The sequence below is a fragment of the Hevea brasiliensis genome, chromosome 1, assembly GCF_030052815.1.
Source record: "Hevea brasiliensis isolate MT/VB/25A 57/8 chromosome 1, ASM3005281v1, whole genome shotgun sequence".
NCBI lineage: Eukaryota > Viridiplantae > Streptophyta > Magnoliopsida > Malpighiales > Euphorbiaceae > Hevea > Hevea brasiliensis.
In genome coordinates, this window is record NC_079493.1 from 121,508,949 (window position 1) to 121,521,431 (window position 12,483).

At 32.0% G+C, this 12,483-nt stretch overlaps 1 non-coding gene across 1 annotated transcript; it reads right to left on the reverse strand.

Moving 5' to 3' along the window:
* Positions 1 to 10,176: 10,176 nt before the first annotated feature.
* On the reverse strand, positions 10,177 to 11,508 carry LOC110643277 (uncharacterized). Its single transcript, XR_009150010.1, has one exon. It is a non-coding gene; the product is annotated as an uncharacterized LOC110643277 (transcript).
* Positions 11,509 to 12,483: the final 975 nt, after the last annotated feature.

Consider the following 12,483-nt stretch of genomic DNA (forward strand, 5'->3'; position numbering starts at 1 on the left):
TGACCTCCAGAATATTATCATTCCCTAATACCTTTCATTGGAAAAAAAAAATGCTCATCATGGTTAGCTAGATACCATTAAACCTATAAGTTCCACTTGAACTAACCATGGCAGTGGTGAATGTGTGTTCTGCCACAAACCTTGATAAGATATCTTACACATTCATTCTCTTTGATATTGACAAATCTACTGCCACAGCTTTCTAAACTTCAACCTCAAACTTACCCATATTTCTTAATATCCCACTTTAAGTTTCAAAATTTCCTTGCTACTAATGTGCTCTTTCTACAAAATATCAGCTACACTAACCCTCTGTTATACCACTATTGCACCTGACATCTTATCTTATAATTTACTATCTCTGCTTATACTCTATTTGTCTTCTATATTATCATTATTTGTCTTGTGCCCCTTATTTTCTACCATATTTTAGAAGATACCTCTCTCAAATAGATTCTTCTAGAACTAACTCCAGTCTTATCAACAAACATTTCTCTGATCCTTGTACTTATTAATAGCGCATGAGTAGCATTTATACCTATCCTATCCTCTACTATTATTCTATTACCTATTATCATACTGTTTCTCATATTCCCATACCCTGATTATAGACTCTACGACTATTGTCTCGCCCTTTTAAATTCTAACATCAAGCCTTTGTGTCATTACCCCTCATTCTTTTCTCTCATCATGCTTATTTGAATCAATTAAGTTGACCTTTATTTAACTTGCTATCTACTAACTTAGCTTATCCGTCTGATAAGCCAGTTCAAATTACCATTGGACACCCTTTAGCTATTACTTGCTTTGGTTGCATACCTTACCTAACATTCCTCGTACTATTAACAAGCTAAAAGGCATCTTGTCCCATTACCCCTTATTCCATCTTAGGAACTAAAAATCGAGAAAGCCTAATCTAAATTCAACAACTCTGAGCTCAATGTTTTGGCTCTTAATACTGCACTAATGACCTACCCATTATGAGTTATACACCTCTAGGTTCTATACTAGACGAATGTTCTCACTAATGTGGTCCCATTCTAGTTTTAAATCTTTATCATTTACCTTGCCCAGAACAACACTTAGCCTACTCTATATCTTAACTTCTTCCTATTCTAGGCCCTTTCAAGTTGTCCTTTAATCTATTTATTTTATATTATCCAGAATAGAACTCTAACTACTCTATTCATAATTCCATTCTTCCTTCTGATATGACAGGTATACTAGATAACTGTACCTTTCAATGTTTCTGCTAGGTCATTACAACTCTGTAATACTCAAACTTTATCTTTTGACCACTCTGGTTGGCACTTTCACCATGATCTAATCACTTATGGTTCCTATAGTGAGACTTGTTCCCCATTTAGGACACCTGAGCCAACAACTCTCTATCATAGACTACAGTCTCATTTGGGATGTTATTCCATAGGCCATCATCACTAGTAGTAACCTTGTGTCTCTTTGGAAAGGACAAGACCATACTCTATAACACTACTGACTACAAGAGAGGTACTACATTTGCACATTGCTATAACCTTGTAAGGCCATCTATTTTCTTATCATACTACAACCCTTCCTAAAATGTCATTTCAGAGGCCATGAATATCATTCATAGCCTCTAGTCTCTTATAGAGCAAAGTTATACTGTGCACCTCACTGCCACATAAAGGAGATATTATTCTCACTAAACTTTAGGTAAAATGTCCATCATAATGCCAAAACTATCGAAAATCCCATACCAAAAACCAAAAGATCTTACTTGCCATCCTCACACTGCAACCATACTAAACCTCTAATCCTATGACAACTTATGATATAACTCTAGCTCAAGGGTTTAAACCCCTAACTAGGATTTCCAAACTCCTCCATAGAAATAGAAATTTGTTCAGGCATAATCGTACCAAACAGAGGCTATCAGCAAGCACCCTCATCATAGAATACTACGAGGATGCACGTAGCTCTACACAATAATCCTATAACGGTACTGTAATCGACAGCTTGCAGAATAGACATTGAGAATATTACATAGGTCACTATAGTACGTACTACCAAACCAAGTTTTCCAACCTCGTATGTCTCTTTAACCCATTGATACCATATATTTACTCTGACTGGGCTATCCACTGATGACTGCCAGTGGTGGTAACCATACTCTCATTTAGGGCAGCTACACTACCATAGTACACTTTTATGTACTTGTGCTTTGTGATAAATAGGCACGCCACTTAGCCCCACTCTGACAGAAACACAACATTTCTTAGAGTGTGTATCCACAAGGCAAAACTCAACACATCTACTAGCCCAAACTCACAGCATCATGTACTCCATGAAAATTAAGACACTAAACTGAAGTACTTTTACACTACCTAAGGAATAACGTAGAATTTAGAAATAAAAAATTACAGAAGAAGACGAAATAAGATCCTATACTCTGCCTGTGATAACTCTGAGTACATACTTTCCTATGAATCTAGAGCCTATGCTTTGATACCATATTTGTCACGATCTAATTCCAAGGGCAGGACTGGCCCAAGGTCTTAAGCTGACTTAAAACCCCCAAAGACTATAGTAAGCCTTACTGTCACTAACCCATAACTAGACCGAAAATTAAGGCCCAACACAACTCAACTCAACTCAACTCAACTAAGCCTTTATTTCAAAAATTTGGAGTCGGCTATATGGATTCGCTTTCTACACTCTAAACGATTTTGGGTTAAATCCTCAGAAATGTATAATGCTTATAGGTCATGTTGTACTACTCCAAGTCAATTTAGGTCTACCCCTTTTTTTCTTTCTATCCTCTAACCTAATGTGCTCTACTTGTCTAACTGGAGCCTCCGTATGTCTACGCTTCACATGACCAAACCACCTCAATCTCCCTTCCCTCAACTTATCTTTAATTAGCACCACTCCGACCTTTTCTCTAATACTCTCATTACAGACTTTATCTAGTCTAGTATAGCCACTCATCCACCTTAACATTCTCATCTCTGCAAAGTCAAGGCCCAACACACAAAAATAAAATAATGTAAAATATTATATCTCAAATTCGGGGAGTCCAACTCAAGCCAAATATAGTACAACAATATGGGGAGCCTAGCTCAACCCTAACATCCAACATTTAGTTCATTAAATACTATTTATCATATCCAAATAATATATTATTTGTTAGTGTCATAGCAGAGTTATAAGAATAAAATAAAATAAATACATAATTAAATAAATAATTAAATATAATAGAATTATTAACATCATCACAACTGATTACATCAAATTATATAGATATTTAAGGTTAACATTCATTGCATTTTGTTAGCATTTAGTCTCCTTTTATGTTTATTTTTATGTATTTTTAGTATTATTTTAGAAAACATTTAATCCAACTCAATACATTGATTTTTATATTTTATCAGGTGTTTTTATGTGGTTCTAGAATTAAAGACGAGTTTGGAACATATTTGGAGGTCAAAACGTGAAGAATACAGGGCCAGAAGTAGTACATGAGTTGTGTAACTTGCCCCATGTAACTTTTTGGACCCCGTGTAACTATCTGGACTAAAGAAAACTTGGAAAACAAAGTGGCAGAAAGTTACAAGGGTGTGTATCATTACACGGCTCGTGTAAAGTCCCCTGACAGTAATTCTGATGCGGCTTTTCTTGCATCCAACCCGACCAGAATGGATTCCTAATGCTTCTAGAACTCTGAAATTAGAATTTTTGTACCAGATATAAATATAACAAGTCAAGAATTGAATGAGGGGGAAGAAAATTTACATTGAAAGGAGAATTTACATTTAAGAATGCACATCAACTTCAAGAGAGGCAAGGGAGAAATAAGATCTACAAGATTACTAGAAGGGCTTTTCAGTTAAAGTTCCAAAAGTCTAAGGCTACAACTCTCCTTCTGGGTTCTTTCACTCTATTTTTTTCTCATGTTTTCTCTTCATTTTTTTATAAACTTGATTGTAAAACTCATAATGTGTGAGTAGTCTCTTTATTCTAGGATTAGGGATGTAACACTCTCAATTTAATTATGGATCTAATTTGATTATATTTAATATATTGGGGGTTTTGTTATTTGATTCAATCTCTTATGTTCTTAATGCATGCTATGTGTTGATACCACTTAGTTATGATCTAAGATATTAATTGAAAAACTGAAAGGTGAAGATTGATATTAGAAAATCAAGATTTTGAACCTAGGAAATCTGACTAAGAGATAGGCTGATGACCTTTATGACCTTTAATCAAATATCTTAAAGGGTTTTAATTAATTTAATCACCACGAAAGTATATTTATGTTAATTAAAATACACCTTAAGTGCCTTGAGAGAGGACTTAAAATAACTTAGGATTAATTTCTATTAAAGTAATAATTTCCCATTTATTGAATGAATTAGATTGATTCTATAATTGATTGAAGTGTGAACCCTCAGCTCTAGAATGCTTTTATCCATTAATATTCAAGTTTAGTTAATTATTTTAGATTTTATTTCTTTTAATTTAGATTTAATTTCTATTTCTATACAATTCAATTGTCTAGATAATTAAAATCACTATAGTTCGGTACTTAACATGGTCCTCGTGGGAACGATACTCTACTCATCACTTTATTACTTGTTAGTGATCCGTGTATTTGCGGTGGTTGTAAAACCAGTAAACAACAACCTGTAAAGAAAAATGTAGATTAGACCCAAAAATAAACTTGCTTCTACTGCAACCTGAAAAAAAAATTTAAACAGGAATGAGTGTTTGACTCAGAGAGTTTAGATATTGATTATAAATGCAATTTCTACAACTACCTAAAACTAATACAATTCTACCATGAAATGTACATCCAACACATATAATGAACAATTCACACAATATTCGCATGCGAAGATAATTTGGAGCTACTCACACAGCCAATGTGTCACATCAATACATAGATATGGGAGATGAGCCCCTATACAGCTTAATCCAAATCCTGCCAGTGAGCTCAACTCAAGCCGAATTTTTGCTTAAATCCAAGTGCGAGGGCCAACGAGATCAACTCAAAGCCATGCCTCACTCCAACTTTTCATATTCACAAGGGTCAGGTTCCAGCAAGACTAACTCAAGCCATGACTACCCGTTCAATCTATATCCATATATACTATGTATAAATAATACACACATAAAGCCCCAAATTATCTCCAGGGTGCAAACATAAGTAATTATTAATAAATAAATATGCAATAATAAGAGTGCTTCTAATTTATTTAACTAAGCATGAAAATATATTTATAAAATGCATGAGCATACTAAAAAAATATACATAAATAATACTGAAATTATAAAATATAATAAATATCCAACTAACAGACTGATCAACCCGATTACAGCTGGTCTAGCTGAAGAGAAGAAAAACTATCTAGCACTAATCACCTATATAGACATACTGACCTCTGACAGAATTAACCAATTAATTTAATTAAAGAAGTAAAAATAATTTCTAAGGTTTTGCCAAAACAACAGTACCACATAGGCCCACAACAAAAATTATAATGCCCATCCGGAGCCTACAAAAAACCTAATCTAAGTTCAATCATCCAAACTCTAGCTTAGATCCATATACTTCACTACTATCCTATTAATTATCAAATACCTTTCAAAAATTTCAAAAATATTTCTGGGGGTCCTTCACATCATCTTAAAGTCCATACAGTTTTTTTTTCAATTATTTTTAATATGCCAAGAATATTTTACAAATTAATTAGCTAGCTTAATCCTAGGTAAAAATCGCATATCTTGAGTTTGAGATTACCTTTACAAATTCTACTATCTAGAATGCTTTCAGAATGTCTGAAAAATGTTAGGAACGACTGTAAACAAAATCACCTTTCAGTACAGCTTGTCTAGAGCTTGGACTGACCTAAAAACTTGGCCCCAAGTGCTAGTAAGCTATCGCCGATCCGATTACACCTAAACGAAACTGATAAATTATTACTAATTATCATATAATTATATTAATTTATAGGTATTGAAAACTCAAAAAACTTACCCAGCGATCTAGACCATATGAAGATCACTTCTTTTAAACGGTGTCCAATCAAAGTGGGCTTGATCCTATATCAAATGTTTCATCACTCTGAGTATCATCAATCAACAGCCAGATCACTAGAAAACTCGTTGAAAAGCTATAGATCAATCCATCTCTCTCTCATCATATCTCACCAGATCTTCCATGGATTCAAGTGTTTCAAGTTAGAAATTGGAGTTGGGGAGAAGAGGAAGTCATAGCCACCAGAATGAGGCTGAACAGCGGCTGGAAACGTCCTCAGGAGCCGTTGCTTCTTCATGCACGATATGCGCGTCGCTAATTGGTTCCCTTCGCTGCCATCGCCTGAAGCCAAGGAGAGGGCCTGGCTGGTGGGGTTGGACGCTATCGCCGAAAAACGTGGAGGAAGGGGGAGTGAAAAGGGACGGAAATGTTTTTTTCAAACATTTCATGCACACCTTCGGTGCACACTGCCCAAGGAAATTTGTTTCCTTCCATTAATCAATTATTGTACCATTTGATTGATAATTAGTTTATATATATATATATATATATTAAATTTTATAAAAATAATGTATTCTATGATAATTTTTATTCTTTTAATAAATGATAAAAATAATTAAGAGAATACAATATTAAATAAATATTTAAAATAATATGTAAATAAAAAATATTTAAAAATTATAAATTAATTAAATAATATTAAATACTATTAAAATTTATATATTTTCAATAATAATAATAATAATTTTAGGCTATTACAGAAAGTTTCTGTCTTTATATATTTTATTGGATAATGATGTGTAAATTATTCTAAATAATAATAAAAATAAAACATGATTTATATTAATCAAAGTAAAAATATTAATTATAAAATTTTTTAAAAAAATTAATTATTTATTAATTGTACTATAAAATATAAGGAAATAATGCAGTAAATATCATCAAAGGAGAGAGAGGACGAAACCATTAAACATTTCGTGCAAAATCTTTTTACAATATCACATGGCAAACTTTCAAAAAAACTATACCACTTAAAAGGGCTGTATTTAGTCTCTCTCTCTCTCTCTCTCTATATATATATATATATATGCCTTTTCAAAGCGCCCATGATTTCCATTTTCCTCTCTTATTGTTGGTAATGGAATTGCGGTGCCTCGATAAAATGTAGAGTATCAACGTGATTTCATACGAATATTTAATACAAAATGATAAATATATAATAATTAGATATATATAAATATGATTATATTTTAAAAAAATTACAAGATAATTATAAATTTAAGATTCACTTGTGTAAATATATTCATTTATTGAGATTCTCATATGTAAGTATATTCTCTTACTATTAGATCATATTCTATATAAGCCATCTCTTATGGAATCACTGCTTTATTATATAAATTATTATGACATCTAGGCCTTTTTGCTAGATTGCTAGGCTAAGAGTATTAAAATGATCAAAAACTCTATCGTATGCTAGTCTAACTCCTATATGCAGGCAATTTACCAAAGGGAGGCGGCTCAAAAAAAAATTTATCAAAAGATAGTTATTTCAAAATTATTTATCACAAGGAGATATTTTCACTGACACGGATAAGAGAGAGAGCTGATCGCTAGGTAACAATCAGCAAATAAAAAATTAAAAAAAAATATAATTGCTAAAAAAGTAGCTTGATGCTACTTAAAGTAGCGTCTGGCTATTAGACGCTACTCTAAGAAGCGTTTAATTACTTTTTTGTCCTTAAAATATATATTAATTACTTTAAAGTCCTTAAAAAAATTTTTTAATTACAAAATAATCCATATATTTTACAAAATAATTTTAAATATTATAATTATTTATAAATAAGCTCTTATATTTTTATAATTAATAAACACATAAGGATTAATTTATAAAATTAAAAAAATATTATTTATTGTATATAAAAATTTTGAAAATTGCACATAAAATTAATAACTATATAATATAAAAATATTAATAGTATTTATATGCAAAGAAGCATTAATATTTATTTAGCAAATTAATAAAATTAGTATAGTGAATAAATTATATTATAAATATTTAAAAATTGGTATTATTTAGTATTTATTAATTTAACAAAATATTAAATTATGATAAATATTTTAATATAATTTAAAATATTTATAATATAATTTATTCACTATACTAATTTTATTAATTTGCTAAATAAATATTAATGCTTCTTTGCATATAAATAATATTAATATTTTTATATTATATTGTTATTAATTTTATGTACAATTTTCAAAATTTTTATATACAATAAATAATAATTTTTTAATTTTATAAATTAATCTTTATTTGTTTATTAATTATAAAAATATAAGGGCTTATTTATAAATAGTTATAATATTTAGAATTATTTTGTAAAATATATGGATTATTTTGTAATCAAAAAATTTTTTTAAAAACCTTAAAATAATTAATACATATTTTTAAGGACAAAAAAAGTAGTTGGACGCTTCTTAAAGTAGTGTATAATAGTCAGAGGCTACTTTAAATAGCGTCCAACTACTTTTTCAAATAATTGTACTTTTTTTCAATTTGCTGGTCGCTACCTATACCAGTTATTAGCTTTCTCTCTCCTCCGCATCAGTTAAAACACCCTCTTTTGATAAATAATTTTGAAGTCACCCTCTTTTGGGAAATTTTTTTTCTAGCCGCCTCACTTTGGTAAATTGCCCCCTATCTGCACGCCAATCCCAGAATAGGATTTCGTAGTGTTCTTCAATTTGGTTTTGATTTGTGCAAGTAGACAACACTTGTGCACCTGCATGTAGACGGAATTCCAATTTCCCTTCAAGTTCTGGATTTCAATTCGGTTGATTTGGAAAGTTTTAAGTTAATCGGTTTCTATTTGAATAACAAGAGAAATGATTTGATGAATTTGGTTTGATACATAAATCACAAACTGACATTATTACCCCAATGCTAGGCCTTTGATAAGTATAGTGAAAGTAAGGTTGAGAGAGATGGGTATAGAATATTGCTCACTGTAGAACCACTAAACCAGCTGACATCAACATCATAGGGTGTGTTACAGGAATCTAAATGTGACAGAATTCAATTCAGTTCAATCGATTATGTAAAAATTTGTCAATGTGCCTCTGATCCTTGGATTACCGCAGAATACTTTGTGGTTTAGATTGCAGTTGCTTCCTACAATTGCAAATGATTTCCCTGAAGATTAGATTCATTTCAGAAGTCTGCAGGCCAAAACTTTGGGGAGAAAGAATAAAGGGTGATGGTTAACAATTCAAAAGGCAGCCATGAAACTCTCACAAAGCTACTACCTACTAGAAAAACTATTGCAATTCCACGGAAACAACAAAACATGATCTGGTAAATGTGACAGTAAAGATGATAGAGGCTCCCTTATATGCTGTGCAGACAGGTCGTAGCCTACCAAGTCATTGATCACAGCAGTAACCGACTTATTAAACTAAGTAGAATAGAGGGATAAAACACAAAGTTTTGGAACATAACTAAATGAAATAAAGCAATCCCAATCAAAGTTGCAGGCTGGAGAATCTTCCACTGAGGAAAACTAATTCAAACGAGTATATTATTTTCAGAACTTTCTTCTCAACAACTGCAGAACATAGAACCATTTACAATTTACACAGGCAGATATGCCAATGATGCCGTAACATCTACCCCCCAACCTGTAGCCTGGCGAGACAGATCAACAGATGCCATCATCGGGAATATTTATCATATTCAAGAACGAATGAGCAAATATATAGTCATAGTTTACTATAAACCCATCCATAGGTAAAGTGTTTCGGTCACAACTGGGGAAAAAATGTTGATTTGATCTAATTACAGCTAGCAAAGCCAATCGAAGCTACGTCAGGCTGTTAAACGTTGTTTCCAACAAAGCTTGAGCCTCCCATCTCAAGCTCAAATGTACTCAGTCCAACTTCTATCTCCATTAACATTTTAAATCGTCATATTTGGCACATTAATGGGGAAATTATAGCAATTTTGAAACACCCGAATCAATGAACAACTGTACGAATTTCAATATCAATTTTGAACTTAAACATCAATCACAAGAAATGAAAAAGGGTGCCGAGAACAAAATTCTACTAAAAGAAAATAAGAAATGAACAAACGCAAAGTCACCTCATAAAAGAAACAAATTTCATGTCCCAAAACCTGTAAAGAGGACTATTACAATTCATTTATACAACATGAACCAGCTCCCTCTGAACTAATAAAATAATACACTACACAAAAAATAAACCTCTAGAATTACCTCACTCATGACCGTTTACAACCATTTCCACTAGTTAGCAACCATTTCCACTACAGCTAACTTGTCCTTAACCGCATTCTCCTCTTCTCTAATCTCATCCTCATCAGAATCCAAAGTGAAGTGCTCATTGTTCTGCATCTCCGCCCCAAGAGGCTTATACTGCTTAAAATTACTATGATCCCTATTCTTTTTAGCCATAACGGAGTGCACAGTTGTCAACAAAACCACAAGCAAAGCAAGATGGCAGTTGAACTGAAGCGTAGCGATCCCTCTGGCCCAATGGTAATCGGAGTGCCCTTTACATTTTATAGTGTAATCCCCTCTGCTCTTTTCATGCAAGAGCAACCATGAACGATCATATTGGTGTAAAAGGATATACCCATTTGCACAAACCACATGCCTTGCAAAATCAACCCAACCCCACGGGCCATTCTTGCATAATTATTCGATTTTGAGGAAGACTTTAACTCCAGAATCGTAGAAAAAACACAAATCGCAATGGGAACAAGCAAAAGATCAAAATACCTGTTCTCAATTCCACTTGTGTCCTTCCTCTGCAGGTAATACAACAAGAACTCCTCTACGAAAGCGAATAGAAGGATCAAATCAAGAAGCGAAGAAGGGAAACGAACAGAACTTGAAAAATTCGATGCCAGACCTAAAATTGAGTACAAGGAAAAATGCGCGGCAACAGCAAGAACTTGCAACTGGAGGGCGGAGCCAATTCCATCTTGTGAGTTGATAGCGTAGAAAAGTGAGATTAGAGAATCAATAAGGAAGAGAAAAGAAAAGACAGTGATGACGATGTAAACTAAAGAAAAGGAATGATCTTTCGGATTTGGGTTGTTTTGGGTGGTTGATTTTGTCATTCGATCAAACATAGAAGAAGAGACTGAGCTTAGGCTCGGATTTGAGGTAGAGGAGGTGAAAGATTCCCATGCACCAATCATAATGAAACATCCACCCGCCATGGTTAGAGAGAAAAGCCCCATTCTTGAAGAATTTGTGGTGGGTTCTTCTTCTCTCTTTGAGATTAAATTTCAGAAAGAACTCAAATTTGAGAAATGTATTATATGCTTAGTCATGGTTTTGAAAGTTCAGCACGGGTGCCTTGAGAGTTTTCATTCATTTGCTATTTGTCTTCAGGTTTGACATTGCTCTAGACTTGTTTTATCTGGACTCTCCAGCCTTCGTGTAGGCGACGACTACATGGGCTAACCGCCAATTCTTTGTGCGGATTTCTGCTTCAGTGCCCACAGAAAATACATAATAAAAATATAAATAAAAAATCAATTATATTATATTATATCCATAGTTTCCTCTTTAAAAAATAACATTACAGGCTCAGATATTATTGCTGGCCGGAAACTCCTTTATTTAGACGGAATATAACAATACTTATGCAGTGTTCAAGAAAATAATACTATTAAGGCTTAATAAATCTTAAGAATGTATTCTTTTGCATTGTTATATAAAGTCGATCAAGGCAATTATAATAAAAGGATCATTGAATTAATATTTTTTTATGCACATAATTTTTATTGTATAAGCGTGTAGAGTGTTTTTATATCTTTAATGAAAGATAGTATGAATATAATATAGACTATAAATTTTTTAGAGTGAGAATTTAAAAAATTATGAGAATAGAAAGAAAAATTAGAGTTTTATTACATTCTATTTCTCGGTGATATAACCATCTCCTTTTATAGAAGGAGAAGAAAGAAAAGATAAAAGTTAAATAGTATTATATAAGGTGACATCTGTCTCATTTTATATAATATTAAGCTTACAACAGAATAATATATATATTTTTATGATATTAGGATAAATTCAAACTAAGATAGCTATACATTTTTCATTATTAACCTAACAATAAATTTAAACTAGATATGACGATAGATTTAGATTAGGATAATCATATTATGACTAACAAAAGAGGAACACGTGACTTCTGTATATGCATATATGATAAGTTAGACATGTAATCTAACTTAAATATAATTTATATTATTATTATAATAGTCTGAGTCATCAGAATCAATATCTTTATTATAAAAATTTCTTTTTTAAGAGTGTCAAGTTCATCGTAGATTAGTACTCTTAATTAAAAAAAAATATACTCTTACTTTAAATCAATAAAAAAATAATATTATTTGAGCTAATTGTTTGTTTCTTGAT